This window comes from Electrona antarctica (assembly GCF_951216825.1).
Source record: "Electrona antarctica genome assembly, chromosome: 9".
Classification (NCBI taxonomy): domain Eukaryota; kingdom Metazoa; phylum Chordata; class Actinopteri; order Myctophiformes; family Myctophidae; genus Electrona; species Electrona antarctica.
The window spans coordinates 32,750,154-32,770,970 of NC_136790.1; positions in this window are offsets into that span (position 1 = coordinate 32,750,154).

Here is a 20,817-nt window from a genome sequence, read left to right on the forward strand (position 1 = left end):
CACTGCCTAAGAGAAACCTTTGTAGCTGTCCAAAGTAGTTATGATATATGCTTATATGATTCATAATACACCACACTACTCCTTTCCATGCCATGCCGGAAGGCAGCATTCAGGAGAATTGTCTCCTGCAACTTGAACACAGTATTTTGCGTTGAACAAATTTGTTTAGAAATCCATGGCATACACTGCATCTCCACTAGCTAAAGCGTGCTGGGTTGCGCCCCAAAAATAGCTGATCTACAAGCTCTCAACATGTCACAGTGCGACGTGTTGTGAGCTTGTAGATCTGCTATTTTTGCTATTTTCGTCCAAAAGTGCCCTCTTATGGGATTTGATGCCCCTCTAACACTCTCTGCACGTCCCTGACTGGAACTTTTTATTATGAACTAACTATGAACTAACTTTAAAAAAAATACTTACTAAATCCAATTATCATGGGCACCATGCACTGGGATAGTGGAGCCAGTCTGTGGCTGTGCATATACCAATTATCATGTGTTGAATGCTAATTCTTCTCTCTCTCCTTCGATGTGTCACCTGGCCGTTCCACAACACATTGCAAGGCAACACGTTTGGAGCCGCTTGTAGCTTTGTGCGAGCGTGTAGATTCAATGTTTTGAGCTTGTAGATCGGCTATTGTAGATCTATTTTATACAAGGGCTAAAGTTGTGAGGTTACTCCTTCTTGATAAACAAAAAAGACAGAAGTATGTATTATTGCAATTGCGTATTTCTGCCCCCATCCACCACACCACTCACACGCACACACACGCTGATAGTCTAATCCAGTGTTTCTCAAATTGGGGTCAAATCTTGAGAAACAGGAATTGATGAACATCAATTAATTATAGTAGTAGTAGTAGTAGTAGTAGTAGTAGTAGTAGTAGTAGAAAAGTAGTAGTAGTAGAAGTAAGATTGCATCGCAGCTCTTCCAATCAGCCATGTCAATTATTCAGCCTCATCCTGTACGTCCACTTACGTTGGCAGCAGCTAATAATCACTGCAGGTACTCGACCTGTCATGTCACATTGACCTGTGTTGTTTGGTTGTAATTGTTCCCACTTCCCAGTGTGTTCACTCACTGCACTATAGCGCTGAGAGTTGCGACTGCATCATTGTATCCTATGCTGCCTTCCAGTTATACCTTAAAGTAAAGAATTGTTTAATCAAGCTGCTTTTGTGTATTTTTCTACTTGGCTGTGTATGCTGTTCATGCTTTGAAGTCCGATAATACAGTGTGTATTATCGGACTAATAATTATTAATTATTAAAATGATGACGTCATGAACGGGGCCTCCCGATCCTTAAGGCCGCCCCTGGAGGAGGCGTGTGTTTGCGTGTGTGTGTGAGTGTGTAACGATGATGCAAAGTGGCTGGGGGTAGTTAGTTAGGTAGACAAAGTAACACAACAGAATCAAACCACAATTGGCAACCCTACAATACGGGGGAACACTGGTAACTGGTTAATGTCCACCACGGCTGTCGTTAAATTTCCACATGCATGTGTGCCTGTCGTTTAATTTGCACATGGCTAGTGTCGGACTCGAAGCGTTTGGACTATGGACTGTGCACACACGCACGCACGCACGCACACACGCACACACACACACACACTCTCCTCCTCGTAATCTGATTGCCTGCCATATTTAAGCAGCAAGACTCTAGACCAGCATTAGGTGTCGTCTGGCTGGGTGTGCGTCCCTCAAGTTGGCCCGTGGGGCTGCAGCATTTAGCCACGCTTGTCAACGGCGTGTGCGTCAAGTATGTCCTCAACCAAGTTGGCCTGTTGGGCTTCAGTGGGGTTGTGTTGTGCATCAGTGCAGCCACTTGTGCTGCTACAGTCATTCCTTCTGGAGTGTTTGTTCCTGGGGTTGTTTCAACGGATTTGCGCGTTATCACTGTATTAAATATACGAAATCAACCGTTATCAGGACGTTGGAATATGGCTAATATGGCCATACTGGCATACTAGACATTGTGGTGTTTGGCTGTATCCCCCCGGACTGCACGCATGCAGGGTGCGGTGCAGACATAGCCTGGACTCCCCCTGCTGAACGTGTCATTTCCAACTAGGGGCTACTAAACTATTCTCTGCCTATTGGGACGTAACTCGGACAGCGCTGAGTCACGTGGCTCAAGGCCACCAGACACGGCGCGCCTCCGTCATTGACATCATTGACACAAAAAGCCAACGCTCCCATAGTTTCCCAGTATGTTGATTATCACATACTGGGGGTATTTCTATGGTGCTGATTACGAACATTTTCTTGATTATCGGGTCATAACATCCGAAACGGGTGGTTGTTTCCGACTACCTGGTTCCTGCCACTGAGGGCATTGAACTATGCGTGCTGCCCTAGCAAACGTGGGCCGTGACACCCTGCTGCTTTGCCTGGATCAAATTCACCAGTATCACCACCACTGAACAACCGCCCTTGTTTTAATGGGCTATTTTAAGGATCACGTTTATTATGTTGCGTGAAGCTGTTCAAGCCTCAAACTGAATGTGTTTTTAATCTGGAATGTGTATGATTTCTCTAAAATGTATACTGTTCTCCTTTCAGGCCTGGTGCTGGGGATCCATGTTGTGATCAGGTGATGGCTGCCCAGTGGTTGTGGTAATCTCCCCCTCGCCTCTTGTGTTTGCTATTTTAATTGTTTTTGTTTATTTGGATTTAGCTTGCTGTGAGTTTTTGGGTTACCACTACCCATGTCCCCCTTCCCCCAAGCACTAGCCATGCACAGTAGGCCTATATTTTATTGCATCACTGTAATTCTTGGATACAATCCCCTTTTGATGATGAGATATTCTATAAATGAAATACTCTGCTACTTGAGTGATTTTGTATTTTGGTTAACATGTTTCTGCCTTTATTAATTGACTGTACAACGATCTTGTGTGAGAAGTTATGTCAGGTGGTTCACTAGATTTCCCCCATAACTAGGTGGTGTAGTTGGCTATTCTAATTTATACTGCCATGCTACACTGGGTTGTACATCTTGTAGTAGAATCATGTTGTAATCCCTTGGTGTTTCATTAGTGCGAGGTTACGTGAGGTAAAATAATGGACCCGTTGGCCATAAAAGTAGTGTTGGATGGTTTGACTATTCATGGCATGCAGTGTTGTTGCTTGCTCTCCCATGGCTGAGAGGTCGGCTAGAGGCAAAATGTCTTGTTGCCTAGAGACGAGGCAGCCAATCAGGACGATAGGTTGTCAATACAGCAGCCAATGCGAAACATATAGGTGAAAGTGGGCGTGAAAGCCAACCCGATAGAAAGGAGTCCAGCTGTGCTTACACACCAGCTGGTAAAAAATATATACTGTTTAATAATAATACAACTTTGACAAACTTTGTGTGAACCAACCTACCAAATGTAATCACACAATTGACTAGCACAACTGTCTCTGAATAGAAAGCATGTAGAATGGTTTTTATTTTGAACACATTTATAACTGGACTTTTGATGTAAACAAATGTTATGAGCAAAGTGGTGTAGCCGTAGATAAAGGCGCTTGGAATCATACATCAGGTAAAGGGGGAACTGAGCTAGGCCAAAAACGTTAGACAGACTTGATTTACAACCGTACTGGGACTACTTTTTCCATCTACATCACAGAGTGTAACAATAGACGAAGGGAGCCCCATTGGTTTATAGTATACAGACCTTTTTTTCTTTCTTTTTTTTAATCCACAATCTTGGAAAACAATTTAAATGCTGCTGACTGTAAGGACAGCAGAGCCAAATCCCTAGAATCACACACTACTTTATCATAAATTAAAACATTACCGGGAGCCATTTACAAAAACGCATATCATGGTAATTGAAAGAAGACTTAAACTAGTGACTGAAAGAATCAAATATTTATGACAATGATTACTATAAGGCAATCTAAGGTAAGAATCAAGTGTAAAGTCCGGTAAAATTCCCATTTAAAACAACTAGAATTGTCGCGCGCCAGTTTGGAAATAAATGAAATAATAATAAAAATAATAAAAAAGAATAAAATAAATGTAAATGTAAATATCATGTATATCCATCATACAGGGAAGGAAGCCACAGAACCGTCCACGTGTGTCACAGAGTGGACGTTCGTTAGGCCAATCAGAGGAAGGTGGGGGCGGGTCTTACTCACTTGAGTGGCAGCGTGCCTTCCGCTCTTCCGGTTTAGCCTGGCTTCTTGGCCAGACTCATATCACCGAAGACATTTCTTTTTTTGCCAAATTTGCTAAAGTCTGGCCACTGTGAGGCTACTTCCGCTTGACTTCCGCTTTCCAGGGAAACCCTCTAGGAGTCTAGGGCCATTAATGAGACCTGCAGGCCTGAAAAGCACATCCTTATTGGCCTCAAATCCAGCGGAGCTTCCTTGCCGCCTGGCCGTGATTTCAAATGTTGGACTGAGGATAGGCTGGGGTTCAAGTGGTTGTCATTGTAATCACTCATAGCGGTAGTGTTACTGCTTGCTGCAGTCAGTCAGACATGAAAGCATCCTTCCTCACTCCTGCTGGATAGACATGCTGAGAGAGATGACAATTAGTCATGAGTTTGAAAAGAAGACAGCTCTTTCGCTATAAAGAATGGGTGCGCTAGCCTACAGGCGATAACATTGCTGTCGGGTGGAAAACATTTATGTCCAACAGATTTTTTTTCTCTTTTATGACATTATTTTAAAATAGTGAAATTGAAGAGCTACAGGCTCGCAAGGCGTCAAGGTTATTTGTACATTTGCTATTTTCACTACTTTTGTGCCAAACTCTTGTTTGAGTGGGGCAATATTTAAGAAAAACATAAAAAGTTGAAATATGGAGATTTCTGCACAGACAGCAACGATGAAATTCTTTGCAGTTTGCATGCCTGGTGATCAGATGTTTCAGAATAAATTTAAATAATAATCCAATCCGTACTACTGAACTAGCCAACCTGTCATCATCGCTTATTTTTCCCGGCTTATTCATCTACTTTTCACTTTTGCATTCTCCCTCACATAACCTTGTACAGTATCTCCATGTTTCATCTTTTTATGTTTTTTTCATAAATCAATGCCCTATTTCAGTTGTTCTCAAACTTTCTCATGTCAAGGCCGGACTGAAATGAATATGTATTTTGGCCGCAGACCCCCATTTGAAAAGATTTTGGGTCAAGAAAATCTTTAAAAATTAGCCGATCTACAAGCTTGCGATTTGCATTGTGACACGTGAGCTTGTAGACCGGCTATTATTATTGCTTAAATTGATTTTGATGGTATATTACCACAATTTAGCTCAGTACCCCCTGGAACCCCCCAAGGCCCCCTGGGGGTCCCCAGACCTCACTTTGAGAACCATCTGCTACTTTTGAAATGTTTTGAAAAATCAGTAACCTTTTTGGATATACAAGGTTTCCACTTGGCAGCAACAATATGCAGAATGTAGCGTTAATTGGAAAGATGCTTGAACAGCTTCGTTGTGCTGTCAGGAGCTGCCAAATAACAGCAGCATTCTAAACAATTATAATGAAAGCTTGCATCACTTACACGCATTTTGTGATTAAACCAGGGGTGTCTAAACCTTTTTCAAAGGGGGCCATAATTTTATTTATTTGTTTATTTAGTCGGGACAATGTATATTAATGAACATTACATTAAAAATGCAGTGTAAATATACCAGATTTAGCAAAACATGCTAATTTCCATCTGCAGGGCTGACATACAGGACATAGCATACAAATACCTAGTACATTTCACATGTATTAAGACTAGTAAGAATAAAAAATAAGAAAAGATTAAACTATTATTAGGGTAGGTTTACTCTAATAAGCTCTCTGATACAGCATAAAAAAGAGATACACCTAAAATAATTATAAATGGTTGCAGCTTTGATTTTCAAGCAACCATTTTTTCAGATTGTATTTAAAGGAGGAAAATGTAGCACATTCCCTTATATGCAGAGGAAGTCCATTCCATTTTATACAGCCCTGTACTGAGAGGACATTTTGGCCGAATGTTGTTTGCCGCGGTGCGGCACTTCGCAGTCTCCTCGAGTTGTTGCTCTGGTACTGATTCCCCTATCGGGCTTTCGTTTGATGAATTCACTTAGGGGGGGGCGGGCACATACCATGTAGGGTCTTGTATATGACCCCAACCTGTTTGAAAAATGTAAAGTTATCAAAGCTAAAAAAATTGAGCCTCCGGAGGATGTTACAATGATGATATGAGTTGGGCTTCCTGTCAAACACCTTGAGCGCACTCTTGTAGAGCTGCTCTATGGGTTTGAGAGTAGTCACACCTGGGCAAGACCAGTTTGTGAAACAGTACTCAATGTGTGATAGGATCATACAGTGAAGATACGATCTGGCCGCTCCAGCTGTCAGGAATGGTCTAATTTGTTTAACATTTTGAAGGTTGAATTTAATTGTATTAGTGACTTTCTTCACATGTTTTTTAAATGTTAGGGTTGAGTCTAAAATGACTCCGAGGTACTTGAACTCTGTGACAAGGTCAAGTTCCTCTCCACCCAGAAACACATTTGATGACTCCAACACAACTGGTCTTTTGGAGAAGGCCATGCAGACTGTCTTTTTGGCATTCAAGAGCAGACATGAATCTATAAGCCAGTCTTGAATGCTTGTCAGGGCTAAGGTTATAAATTATTGACACATCTGCATATAGCTTTTCCATGGGCAAGTACAACAGCATCATCTGCATACATCTAGACATGTAGATTATTACATACTTCAGGTAGGTAATTTATGTACAGAGAGAACAAAATTGGACCCAGTATTGAGCCCTGGGGGACACGGAAAATATTAATACACCCAAGGGCCAACTACATCTCCTGACATAATGTACCTTCGGTCTATGACAAAGTCACATACATATATGCATCGCATTTAAATGATTTTTAACTATCATCATCAATATTTAATATCAATGGTCTATTGTCAGGTGTTTGCTGTGAACAAAGTGTTTTTTCCACATGTAACCAGACGAGCAAGGTAAAAATTCCCAGGTTAAAAATCTTTAATGAAAAATGTCCCATATGGGCGGGCTGGACAATAGAGGGTACATCATCATCGCACCCGGAAGTTACAGTATGTGGGAACGCATACTAAGTGGCAAAAAAAACCCTACTTTCTGGCCTTGACAGCCCATACATCCAAAGAAAAGTCATATCTGATTGTATTAAACAATCAATTGATTTGTCACTTGATTTTCCACTTACTTTATCCATGCGCATATACTCTTTATTCAGTTGATTCACTTGATTTGCCACTTACTTTATCCATGCGCATATACTCTTTATTCAGTTATGACGCTGCAGGCCGTAAATAAATTGTCCTAGGGCCGCATTTGGCCCGCAGGCCGCACTTTGGACAACCCTGGGCCTATTTAACAGTTTTTACATAGTTTTGTAACTGTGTCATACTTGCATATACCAACATAGAAGGCTCAATATTAAAGATGAGTTCACTAGTAACAGACCACACCGCTACTCAAGTGTAACAATTAATTGAAACGTAATGAGATGAAGGTGCACGGGATGAGGAGGTAGGGCTAGAGCAGGGGTGGGCAACTGGCGGCCCGGGGGCCACATGCGGCCCCCACCTTCACTTAATGTGGCCCTCAGGTTAATGTCAGAATACTGATATAATATTGGTTTCAGCTGTTTACAATTCCACAACATGCAAACATGACCCGCTTTAATTACTTCAGTCTAAATTAGTAGCTCAATGCTCAACACAAGTATAATTAAAGGCATTTAAAATGACATGAAAATGTTAATTTTCAGGATTCCAATTCAAAAATAGCAAAAAAATCAAGATTTCAATTCGAATATAGCAAAAACAGCCGATCTACAAGCTCAAAACGCGTCGCGCTGCGACGCGTTTTGAGCTTGTAGATCGGCTGTTTTTGCTACGACAGTAATATATGGCCATAGGGAGTGAGTGTGGAAATATAGTGGCCCTCTCCATCGTCAAAGTTGCCCACCCCTGGGCTAGAGCGAGACTCGGGATGGCTGTCTCGGGAGCTGACAGCCATCGTTGCTCTACTCAGGGAGCTGACAGCCATCGTTGCTCTACTCAGGGAGCTGCCAGTCCTCTCTGCTTCGTCACTGCCACCTTGGATTCCAAGAGAAGTATAGAGACAGAAGGAAGAAGAGCGAGACTCGAGGAGGAAGGAGGAGGTTGGGGTGGAGGAAGACAACAAACTTGAAAACAGTGAACAGCAGAAATAGCCGATCTACAAGCACAGTACTCACGAGCCATGATCGGTCTGTCCTGAAAAAGAACAAACAAGTCGGTTGAGAGATTGCAGTTGTGTTTATACTGTGGTGTTGCAACAAGGATTGGCTGTGATGAGTGGAGGCAGGTGTGGTAAATAGGGAAGCGATGATTGAAAATGGGGAGTGGCCATGATAAACAGCTGGTTTCCACTCCTGAACCTGTGTTGTATTTTGGCAACAATATTGAGATTTTTGGTATGTCGTTTTTCTGTGCACCTAGCCCTCATCAAACGGACTCATTTACAGCACGATTGTTCAGCTGACCTAAAATGTGATCACAAATTAAATGAAATGTGGAATAAACCCCACATTGCAGTCAGAACTGCAGACTCACTCTCAATTTGTCGCTGTAATATAAAAACTCACCTCCAGCTCACCCCTAGCACTCACCTCTTAGACTCCACCTCACGCCCTACCCTTAGCACTCACCTCTTCAGACTCCACCTCACCCCCTAGCACTCACCTCTTCAGACTCCACCTCACATCCGAGTCCTAGCACTACTCTCCCAGTACCCCTCCTTAACATCTTTTCTTTAGATTGATGTTAGAGATTGACCAAATATATAATATTGTTTGTAATATAATTTATGCATATACTGTGTATGTACTGCATGTACATTTATAAGCATATCTATTTGAATGTATTACTGGTATTTCTTTTTGTTTATATTTAATGTCTGATTCTTCAGGGGGAATAATTATTAGGTGAAGTTCTCGATAAGCCTTTTGGCTTTTAAAGGTATATTCAGTGATTACACTTAATTCAAATATCACTTCTTTTTTAGTTTTGTTGTGATAATCCTCCTTACTATAGAGTGTGCTGACCATATAAGGAGTTCCTCCCTGTCCCCAGTTAACCCCTGGGGGTCAAAAAACCATAGGTTTCGTTTTTGGCTATAGGTGGCCCAGCCTTCATCCAATCAGAATAGAGAGCGGCCTTCCGCCAATCATGATCGAGCGGGGGCGGGCCTTGTGTGCTGTTGGCCTGTTGCATGTCCCCCCCACTGTAGTGCGTGCATGTGCACATCTTGTTACCGGGGCGGACCAGGGGGCTTTCCAAATCACCCAAATCACTGAATGCTCCTTTAACTCTCCTGCACAACATACTGTATGTAATTGTTTTTCCTGTGTTTAACCTTTTTATGTGCGAATAAATAAAACCTAAAACCTAAAACCAAGATTTCATGCATATTGTAGATTTGTTTTTATTGACCACACATTTAGACAGATGGTACTGTAGGTTCATTGCTACCTGGTATTTTCAAATGTACAGAATGTTATTTAGATAGCATGTAAGTTTCTTGTATACCTGGTATTTTATAGTTTCAAATCTACATACTGTTATTTAGATAGCATGTTGTTTGGACAGATGCTAGGTTAATCATTTACTTATCCTAATTTATTTGAGGAAATACACTTAATGCTTACTCTGTTTATTCCAATTTCACACTTATAAGTCGCTCTATTTACAACACGTAATTGTAAATAGTTCTCTGACGGCTTCTCTTTTCATGTGGAAAAATGGACAGTCAGAAATGAAAACATTCAACAGGGTAAGGAGAAAGGGAAACAAATGTTGGGAAAATGTTTACGTTAATTGTGAGAATTGAGTTAAATAATTCATATGTCTATAGGCTGCTACCGCAATGCTACAGCATGCAGTGTCATCGGGCATTCGACATGTCAGAAATACCATAGCACTAAATGTGTGTGTGCAGAGAATAGCAACACGTGCATGAAAAGTTAATGAGCCGGGAGAAAGGTGAAGCCTCATTTTATGTCTTCACATGATGGTGTTTCGCATGTTGAAAATAGCCGATCTATAAGCTCACAACGTGCCGCATCGTGGTGCATTGTGAGCTTGTAGATCTGTTATTTTCAGTGGCGGACACCGTTGTATGACATAGTATAACTTAATGAGCATAAAATACTTTGGGGATGGCATGTACTGTTTAGAGGATCATCGCAGGGCACGGGGGTTGACCGCAAAGGTTCACCGCTTGGAAATAAAATCAATCTTCCAGCCTTGTATCTTAGCCTGGAGGAACCGTCGACGTGTGTGCACTTGCATACAGGCCTGCGCAGACTAGCTGAGACTACAAAACATGCAGTTATGGTTGAATTACAGGAAATAAAATATGGTCATCCCTCTTCAATGGCCTCAACCAAATACATTTTCAGAAGGAGTTTATTATTCCAAACAGAGTTTATACAGTAAAAGCTAATTCAAACATTTTTCCTGAGATATTGAATGCCATCCCATGCTGCATTACTTAAGTATGAAATAATATACACATTTCCGGTATCCTATAGCTAATGGACTACACGTCACTACAGGTTGATCTCGCAAATGTCCTATGATCACTGTTGCCAGATCTTGTGAGAGTGTGTTGCGGAGGAAGATATCAGAAAAAAGGCAATTTTAATGTCAGAATGTTCAGAACATAATGTGGCTTGTGAAGAATGGGTGCAATATTTACTCCAGTGACCATGGGGCAAAATAATCAGTTATAGTCTGTGTTCATGTTCACTATAGTACACCCATTGGAATTAATAGACTCATGATGAGTGACCTACTTCTGGTCTCCTAAAGGGGCGAGCAAGAAGCCAAGAAGTGTAGGATACTTGCTATGCCTTTGTATTGTCCTTGTATCTATATATTATCTATACATTTGAGCCGGTAACAAGTTGTGCGCGCACACTTCGTCCGCAGTTCAGTTCGGCAAGTTATAGACTGTGACGCATGCTGAGCATGCGGAAGCGCCACCTACCCCCGTGCTACACGGCCGCGATACATCACCGACACTACCCCTGCATTTACAACCCGTTGTTTCCCTTTCCGTGATGCGCTAGCCCGAGAATATACATAGACAGCGGACACACGACATTCACGGAGAAACAACCACAACACGGAACAACAAAATTCAACCTGCCCAGCACGGAAAACACACAGTCAGTGGTCAAAGACACACACACACTTGGATCGCACTGCGACACACATGCATGGCACGGAGAAACAACAACAACACGGGCCGTGTGGCGTTAGACACGAGCGGCGCACGCCTCAGGCGAGCGAGATTCTAGTTAACTACAAAGGAAAATAGAAAACTCTAAAAGCAGTGTAATGGCAATTTTAGAATGTCAATTATACTATTCAATAAGAATTATTTTGTATTCCATTCGGTCAAATAGAATGGAACAATCGCTCACTACGCATTCAAACTAACCAACAGTTGTCACCTGACAGCTGTAGCTGTAGTCTCTAAGCCAGGATGAACTGTCAGCTAAGGTGTTACTATTACCTATTCGTGGGTGTTGGTCAACAATCAGAATAGCAACGAAAGGAAGCATCCAACTACAGCTGTCAATAATGACAGCTGGAGTTCCCATGCCCACTTAATAATAGTGTGCTCTCATCTTAGATCGCTTGGAATAGGTTGTTTCCTGCTTGCTTAACTCCGACCATGAAAGGAGATGAGTGAATGACCACCTGTTATTATCTGCCTATGTCCTGTTGTATTTGAATAAACACCTGTCACTGACTGTCTATTTGGGGGGTGTGTTTGAGAAATAAAGGGGAGGTAAATCAGGGACTAAGGGGAGGAAATGGACGGAGTGATGCGATCACTTTGACTGTACTACGATGAGCTAACAACTTGCTACCATTTTGCTGTACTGAGGACCTACTGACAACAATGAATAAAGAACGATGACGATGCCTGAACCTTGATGCTGTGTCGTGCTTCCAACTCTGTCTGCTGATCACAAATAATGAGACCATAATCCCCCCTTAACAGCAGGAAGCATGACAAAAAAAGAATAATAAAAGGAACAGAATGACAGATGGTGACTCGACTCACCAGAGAGAAAGCAGTGTATCAGTGGCAGAGGAATCAAACAGCGATATCTCAGGTTGGCTTGTTCAAGTCCATTGCATTCATATAGTATATCTTAAATCTAAAACAATTTCATGCATTTAGTTTGTCCAATTTGATCCAATTTGTTATTATTTAGCGGAAATAGATCTGCAGGCTTAATTTGTGAGCTGGTGGATTGGGTATTTCCGCAACGTTTTCACAAAACCCTTGAATGACGAAGTAGGGCATATCATTTGCCAAGTTGGTTTCTGTCCGACTGTAACAATATATGCAGAATTTGTTTAATATAGGCTACTGATGATACCAACAGCTGTCTTGTTCAGTTGTTTGGGTGCGTTTCTCAACACAGGCTGCATGAAAAACAAATAGTTGCTATCGACTTGTAGGCCCACTGTATGTCTAAAAACCTAAAAAAATGTATGCTGTGTTAGGATCCAACCTCACGTCACCATACAGTACTAGTTTCCATAACTGCATTCCCTCTGTCCCTCCCCTTCCGTCACACCCACACGCCCACCTGCGCACGCACACACGCATGCACGCACAACCATGTGCTTCATGACTGTTCAAATAATTCTAGAGGGATATTGGAGAAGCCCGACATTCCCTCATGACTGATGAAAGCACACTATATTGCATCTGTAGCCTACAGCAACTGCTACTGTACTTGGGCTATTGGAGAGTCACTTCTGCTACTGGAAACGGTGAGTCAAACCCAGACATTTGTGTGGACACAGCCACACTCCATCGGCATGATGTTTGCCCATTATTCAGGGAAGAGGCCACACTGGCCCTTTATAGCTACTGTACCACTCGAAAGCAGTTTCTTGTTGATCACATCACAAGATGGTCTCAGGTTATTTATTGCTGTTGTTTATGAGCTGAGCTCCTGCAGAAGGTATTGTACACTGTAAAGTGACACCTTCTCAGGTGTTAATGAAAGGGCGGAACCCCAGACCCTCTGGTGGTGGTGCCTTGCCACTCACTAGGGGACACATTTTTACAGACACCATATGCTGCTCACTAGTTTATCGTTCGTTGCTGTCGGGCAGAAACCTCCTAACTCCATGATAACAGTTTTCCCCTACTTGAACATACTACAGCGTCACACAAAAAAAGTAACAGATCCGCATATCGACAAGCTCGCTTGTTGATATACTACTTTTTTAAAGGACCAAGCCGTCCTGAAAGGACTTGGTCCTTTATTGTTATTGTTAGTTTTTTTCTTCTCCTTCCGCCAAAAATAGCAGTTCTGGCTGAACCGTGCAGTCGGTTTTCGTGAAATTTGGAAATATGGTAGAGGGCCATGCCAAACGGTGAGGATGCGAAGCCCACAACCATTGGCCAAAGGGTTGTGGACTGAATTGAAAATGCAAACTTTGACCACGCATAGCTCATGAACCGTTTGACCGTCGGCAATGAATCTTCGATACACATATGCGTCATGCCGAACAAGTTTCGTGCTTTTTGACCTCTGACCTCTAGATCACCCGCCATTTTGAATTATATGAAAATCAATTAAAATGCATCTCCTCCCAGGATCTATGATCAAAAGACACGAAAAGTTCTACGCGTGAACTTTCTACCTATACGGACACAGGAAAATTATTTTTTGTCCCTAATACTATATATGCAGCGTCATATGCTTTTGCAACTTTACAGTATGGTAGAGGGTCATGCCAAATAGCACTGAAACCAGCCTTAAAAAACAGTGCACACACTGTAGTAATGAATAATAGACCAGGACACACATCATTTTCATCACAAACACTGAATGATTCTGCTGTTAACAATAGAACAACTGATTGTGCGACTGTGGCTCAAGAGGTAGAGCAGGTCGTCCAATGATCCATGGGTCGGCGGTTCGAATCCCGGCTCCTCCTGTCTACATGTCGAAGTGTCCTTGGGCAAGACACTGAACCCCAAATTGCTCCCGATGTGCTGGTTGGTACCTTGCATGGCTTCCGCCGCAATCGGTGTGTGAATGTGTGTGTGAATGGGTGAATGTAATGCACAATCTATGTAAAGCGCCTTGGATAAAGGCGCTATATAAATGCACCATTTACCATTTACCATTTATTGTGCCTGGATAGAGGAGTAGGTAGAGCTGCCTTTGGAACACAACGTCAAGGGTTCAAATATGGGCACTGCCAACTCAGTGTATGACGATTAGCTTGGTTTGGTGCTGGAAGTCCTGGGAACTGGTGGTGTTAATTTATTATACCCCACTACAATTACAGCATTTGATAGCTTTAGTAATCGTTCATGCAGATTCTATTGTTAATAGAAAAATGGTTACAAAGCTGATTGGCTGAGTGGCTCAGAGCCTCTGCCTGATGGCCTCAAAAGTCTAATATCTCCCCAGGTCCAGAGGGATATCCCTTTTGTCTAGTGGTTAAGATGTTGGACTTTCACGCGGGAGGCCTGAGTTCGAATCCCGGGCGTTACATAGGTGCCATGACCCGGATCGGGGTTCTCCGTGGGAGGAGGTCAAAAGGGAGGTGAGTGTAGCAGAGTCGCTCAGAGCCTCTGCCTGATGGCCTCAAAAGTCTAATATCTCCCCCCGGTCCAGAGAGATATCTAGTGGTTAAGATCTTGGACTTTCACACGGGAGGCCTGAGTTCGTATCCCTGCGTTACACATGTAGATCTGTTTGAGTACTTGGTACTCAAAGTATTTGCTTATTGCCTTCTTGAATGATTTTGCTGTTAACAATACAACAACTAATTGTGTCCGGACAGCTCTAGCTCAGTAGGTATAGGGCTCTCGCCTTTGGGACACAAGATCATGGGTTCAAATCTGAGTACAGACGACTCAGCGTATGAGTCTTCAAGAATGCTGCCCCCCCCCCCCCCCCCAACACACACACACACACACACACACACACACACACACACACACACACACACACACACACACACACACACACACACACACACACACACACACACACACACACACACAATTAAAACTGACCCTGTCACAATTTCATGGTCTTTTTTTTCATCTCTTCCATGTTTATATGGCTTATTGTGCATATTATTCTTATTGCTTATTCCTGCTTTTTGATTGATTGATTGAAAAATGTATTAACAGTTTGCAGAATTACAGTACATTTCAAGCACAAACTCAATACAAAGGCTGTTAACTGTGAGTGGACGACCCAATTAAGCATTACACTTGTTTACAACAGGGTCCACCATGTTCAATTCATCAAAACATTTAGAGACGTACAAATAGACACTTCTATATATGCTTGGTCCTGCCTTATCGCTTCTAGTCTGTTTTTAAATTGGAATCCTGAAAGGTTTAGGACATTCGAAGGTTTCCACCCGACAGAGACGATATTAGATTATTATGGTGATCAGATGTCCCGGTTTGGCCGAGACTGTGCAGTTTTCAAGCTGGGTATCCCGAGTCCCAAAAAATATACACAATGTATTTGTCAACATTGTCAACATTCACTTCAAAATTGTCCAGGTTTTCACCACAGTTAAAATATTATAACTCTACTTGCTAGCAAGATAATGTGTGGTAAAATGTACTTTTCAGAAAATGTAGGCTATACTTTTGAATATATACTTACTTGGTCAACCCCCCCACCACACACACACACGCACGCACGCACGCACGCACACACGCACACACACACACACACACACACACACACACACACACACAGAGATTTGCGTACTTGGCTGCATAGCAGAGTGCAATTGAGTGACACTGACAAATTCAGTGTTTTCCCATCGCTGGTGCCATTGTGACGGGGTGCATAGTGGAAGTGACATGTGGGTTCGTGACTGGGAATGATAATGTGACAGGTACCAGTGTTGCTGTCACAGTACTGGCCTCATCTCAGCCAGGTCAACGGAGCTTTGGAGACTTCTCGGACCATCACCCACCAACCTCCCGAACCAAATCCCCACCCCCCTACCCCCACTCCCAGTCTGACAGGATCAGAACTCCATCTTCCACTGCATACGCGCGCACACATTTACCGTACACGCACACACACGCGCGTGCGCGCGCACACACACACACACACACACACACACACACACACACACACACACACACACACACACACACACACACACACACACACACACACACACACACACACACACACACACACACACACACACCAGTCTGTCACTTGGCAACACTTTTTCCACGACTGCATTATCAAATCCACAGATTGGTGGAAAATTTGGATTTCACACTTGTTGTGCATTTTTCCAACCAAATGGGATTATTCTCCATTGACTGATTGACTGGTGCTCCAGGCGTTCAACAAAGTGATTTTCTCAACCGAACCACCACGAGACAATTAACCTTTAGCTAATTAATGCTCCAGTCAGTGTGCATTTGTTTTGAATTGTCCTTTTTTTAATAATGCTAATTAGTTGGTTAAAAATTAATTAGTGAGAGCTCTTGGCTTGATTTCCATTCAACTGCAATTTTATGTTAGATAAATTGTTGCATCTTGTCAGGATACTCTATATCATTGTTACACGGTCTCTACTCAGATTTGCTCATGTTGCCATTATTTGAAGCTATTTTAACTGCCTTTTTCCACTGGAATTTCCTCAAACCATGCACACGCGTTATACATTTATGTATATTTTTAACTCAACTGAGTTTTCTTGCTCTTTCTTTCTATGTATCTCTATTCTTCTTCCCCTTCCTGAAAACATAAAAAACAAAGCTTTTACAGAAATAATTCCACCAATTCTTTTTCAAAAATACAATAATGTCAGAATAAAGAAGTCCTTCCCATCAGTCGATTTTGAGGCTTACAGTTTTTCACGATTGTTAACACACAAAAACCTTCACTTCATGTACCCAATCGCTCGACACAATTTGCACTACATCACACTCCCTTATCTGCATTAGACCTTCTTTACACTCTGATGTCAATTACACATTACCTTGTTGTCCAAACACTACACACAATGTTCAGTTGTTGCACACACTTCTCACATAAAATCTCAAAGCATCAACCTACAACACACAAATAGTCAAATCTCTAAACATTCAGATCTAGTGAGTAATTTGCAATCAGGACTGCAGCATAAAAGGGACTTGAGAGCCTCTGTTTTGTTGGGTGAACAATGGAGAACCTTGAAGAGATCGACAACCTGCAGAGAAGGAGAGGCGTAAGAGTGAGAGGATGAAAAAGTAGGCCTACACGGAGTCATTTTACAAAAGGAGAAATGGCTCATTCTCCACAGTCATTGTCATTCATGTGTGTTCCATTTCTATGATTGTGTTTTCAATTTTTCACTTCATTGTGCTGTAAATGCTTAGTAGTGTGTAGCCAATGCTTGTGTGTACTGAATGGTATGTGTGTGTCATTTGAAAATATGGCTGTGTGTACCAAATGAAAACATGAGTTCCAGTTTGGGAACAGTTAAGAGATTTGATGGCAAAGAGTCATCATGGAAAAGGAGAGTCAGGGTTTAGAATTTTGTGTATGTGCAGTTAGGTTGTGAAAAACGCGTGTTAACATTATTGTGAAAAACTGTAATTTAGCCAGGTAGGCTGAACAGTGGATATTGCTCTTCATCTGTTCATGTTTTTATATACATAGCTATATATAGCTATAGTCAGTATGTGATCTGCAAATGGCAACAAACCGCTCCATTAGGCTACCATTGAAAAGCATTGGCAAAATCCGCCACATTAGGCAGAATCAACGTTTGGTGTGCAATCCATTAATCTGTAAAACACAAAACAAAACAATAACTCTCACATGCTCACATGCTCTGATTGCCCTGGTGAAAAAAGATGGTAGTCCTCCTGGGATTACCCCAGTGTGTGGAGGGAGGTGGCTGAAAACATGGCCGCCCTCGCCATGTTGCATGCAGCCATTCTGTGAACCATTGAAAGGCCACAGTTTTCCACTCTGTGTTTTGGATTCCATTACGCCTGGATACACTCCAGTGTCTCCTCAGCCGTGAATTCTACCAACATATCTGAAGCCAGCGTATCTGCTGGCGGCCGAGTTTTCCTCCGTGTTTGATATGGTGAGTTATTCCACCAGGGACAAGAGGTCACTGTTAGTGACAGCACAACAAGAGGGGGGGACTTGTGTTGATTGGTCAGCCGCTGAATTATCCCTAGGGAAGATATAGCTTTAGATATATCACAAACTGGATGGTCAAGGAATATGTGCATCTTAGTGCTCCCTGGAGGATACTATGGTGACCCCCTGGCCTTCCCTCTAGCACCACATACATGATGTTTGCCAGACAACATAGCCTGCCAAATCTACAAGCTCACTACAGCGTGTCACAGCGCACTGCACGGTGATCTGCTATCTTCGGAGCAGGACACCGGCCCACACGCAACCCAGCATAATTCTTCACAGGGCCTATTTTCACTTGAAACCATCCATGGCTACAGTGCACAGTTGCACACAGATCCCAAATGTCGAGTTAACATCCGTGGCTACAGGGTCAGCACTTTATAAATATTTCGTAAATGTACGGAGAAGTACACAGGCTTTCCATGCGGATGTCCAGTGACAACTAGAGACCAAGACTATCATAGATAGGAAAGTAAAAGTCAGAATCAATAATGATAGTCTTGATCCAAGGCTAAGCCAACGCCATAATACCGCACTGTACGTTCAGTTGCATCATGCTCTATTTCAAAGTTGTATTTAATTCTTGGACAATGTAATGTGCACAATCCAGGAGCTACAGATTATAGCATTGCTTTCGGACAGAAACCTCTTATCTCCATATTCTAACTGATTGTGTTTTTACGTAAATTAACACCATAGATCATACTAAAGTTTCACTCAAAAAAAGTAGCGGACTTTGTGGAATTTACATGCAGGGAAGTGGAGAAATGTGTTTAATTGAACATGTTGTCATCGGTTGTGTAGGTGTATTCAACCATGACCAATCAAACGATCCCTTTTCATTACCTTAAAGAGCAGTGTAACTGGTCATTAACACGCTTCATGGAAGAAGAGAGTAATTTTCTCCTCAGAGCAAACTGATGTCCTTGTGCATTAGGTGCAAAGACGTCCAACAACAAATCAACTGCGCCTCAAGCAGACGCCAAGAGCAGATGGTGTGTAATTATCTTGGGGGAAATGCTGTTAATAAGTCACTGGCAGTGGTGGAAAAAGTACTTGCTTGTTGTTTTACTTAAGTAAAATAACAATACTGCAATGTAGAAATACTCTGTTACAATTAAAAGTCAGACTTTACTTGAGTAAAAGTACAAAAGTATCAAAAAGTACTTAAATTAATAAAAGTAGAAAGTACTCATTAAGTTTTCAAGTAAAATGTCTAAAAATCTTTTGAAAATAAAAGAGCTATAATAGGCCAATGTGAAAAGGGTGCCATTTCTTCATACGCCTTTGATGGCAATTGGATGATTTGAGGCATTTTGTTCCAAAAATGTGTTTTGCAAAAATCAACCTGTTGGTGGCGCTATAACAGGCCAATGTGAAAAGGGTGGGATATATTCCTCAGCCTAGTAAGAAAATGTGTGAAAGATTTCACGTAAATTGCATGCTGCGTTCATGATTTGAGGCTTTTGTTCAAAACGGGGCAATCTTGCAAACTGTGAAAGCCAATTATAGCCAATTAGGATGGAATATGAAATATCGGACAGATCCGACTTGAGCATATGACCATAGAGATACTGTGTAACGATTTGTGAGATTTTTGGACAGAATCTGGAGGAGTAATATAAAAAAATGTGTTTTACAAAAGTCGGCCTCCTGGTGGCGCTATAAAAGGCAGATGCGAAAAATGCAGGTCAAAGGTTTGTCCTTGGCCTCTAGGGAGTGTGCATGCAACGTTTCACGCAGATCGGTGCAGTTTTAGGTAAAAAATGTGAAAAGCTGCCTCATGGTGGCGCTATAACAGGCTGTTCTGGAAAATGTGGGGCAGAGGTTCATCGTTGGCATCCAGGGAGTGTGTGTGCAAAGTGTGGCATCGACCGGGTTAACGGTGCCGGAGATTAGCTGGTAACAGACGGACGGAAGGACGGACACACACACACGGACGGAGTGCAAAACATACTCTCTCCCCATGCCTTCGGCCTGGTGGAGACAATAACGGTAGTGGGTCGCACACACCAAGACTTCAGTTCAAATTGTGTATTTCATTTTTGAACAGGAGATGTGTTTGTGTTTACACACTTTTGTCTTCAATGTTTGTGTTTTACACATGCACTTTGTCTTCAATGTTTTCTTTGTTGTATTGACAGTGTCACGCTAAAGTAGCATGCACTTAATAGATCTGCTACTTTAACTATGTTGGTAAGATTTTCCTGTTAAATGTATAAGTGGTTAAGTATGTCTGTGGGTTTTTATAAACATTAGCCGTAAACCGCAGGTGTTTTGTTTAAAAACAAAAACAAAAAAGGCCTGGGCAAGCCCAGCAGGAAAAGGGCATATACACGTACAGTAGGAGTGGGAGTGAATCTTGTATCTCTAAACCAATAACTTTGGTGACGTCAGTGGCAGTGTTCTCCACTGCGTTTTACTGGGGAGAGGAGGGGAGGATCGCAGACTGGAGGGGAGGTTAGTGAACCAATAGGAAGTCGGTGTCAGTCTCCAGCACTAGTTTTCCAAGAAAAGCATACTGTAGGCCTCTTTCAGGCTATATCAATATTGATCCAGTGAAGTACTAACAACAGCTTGTGAC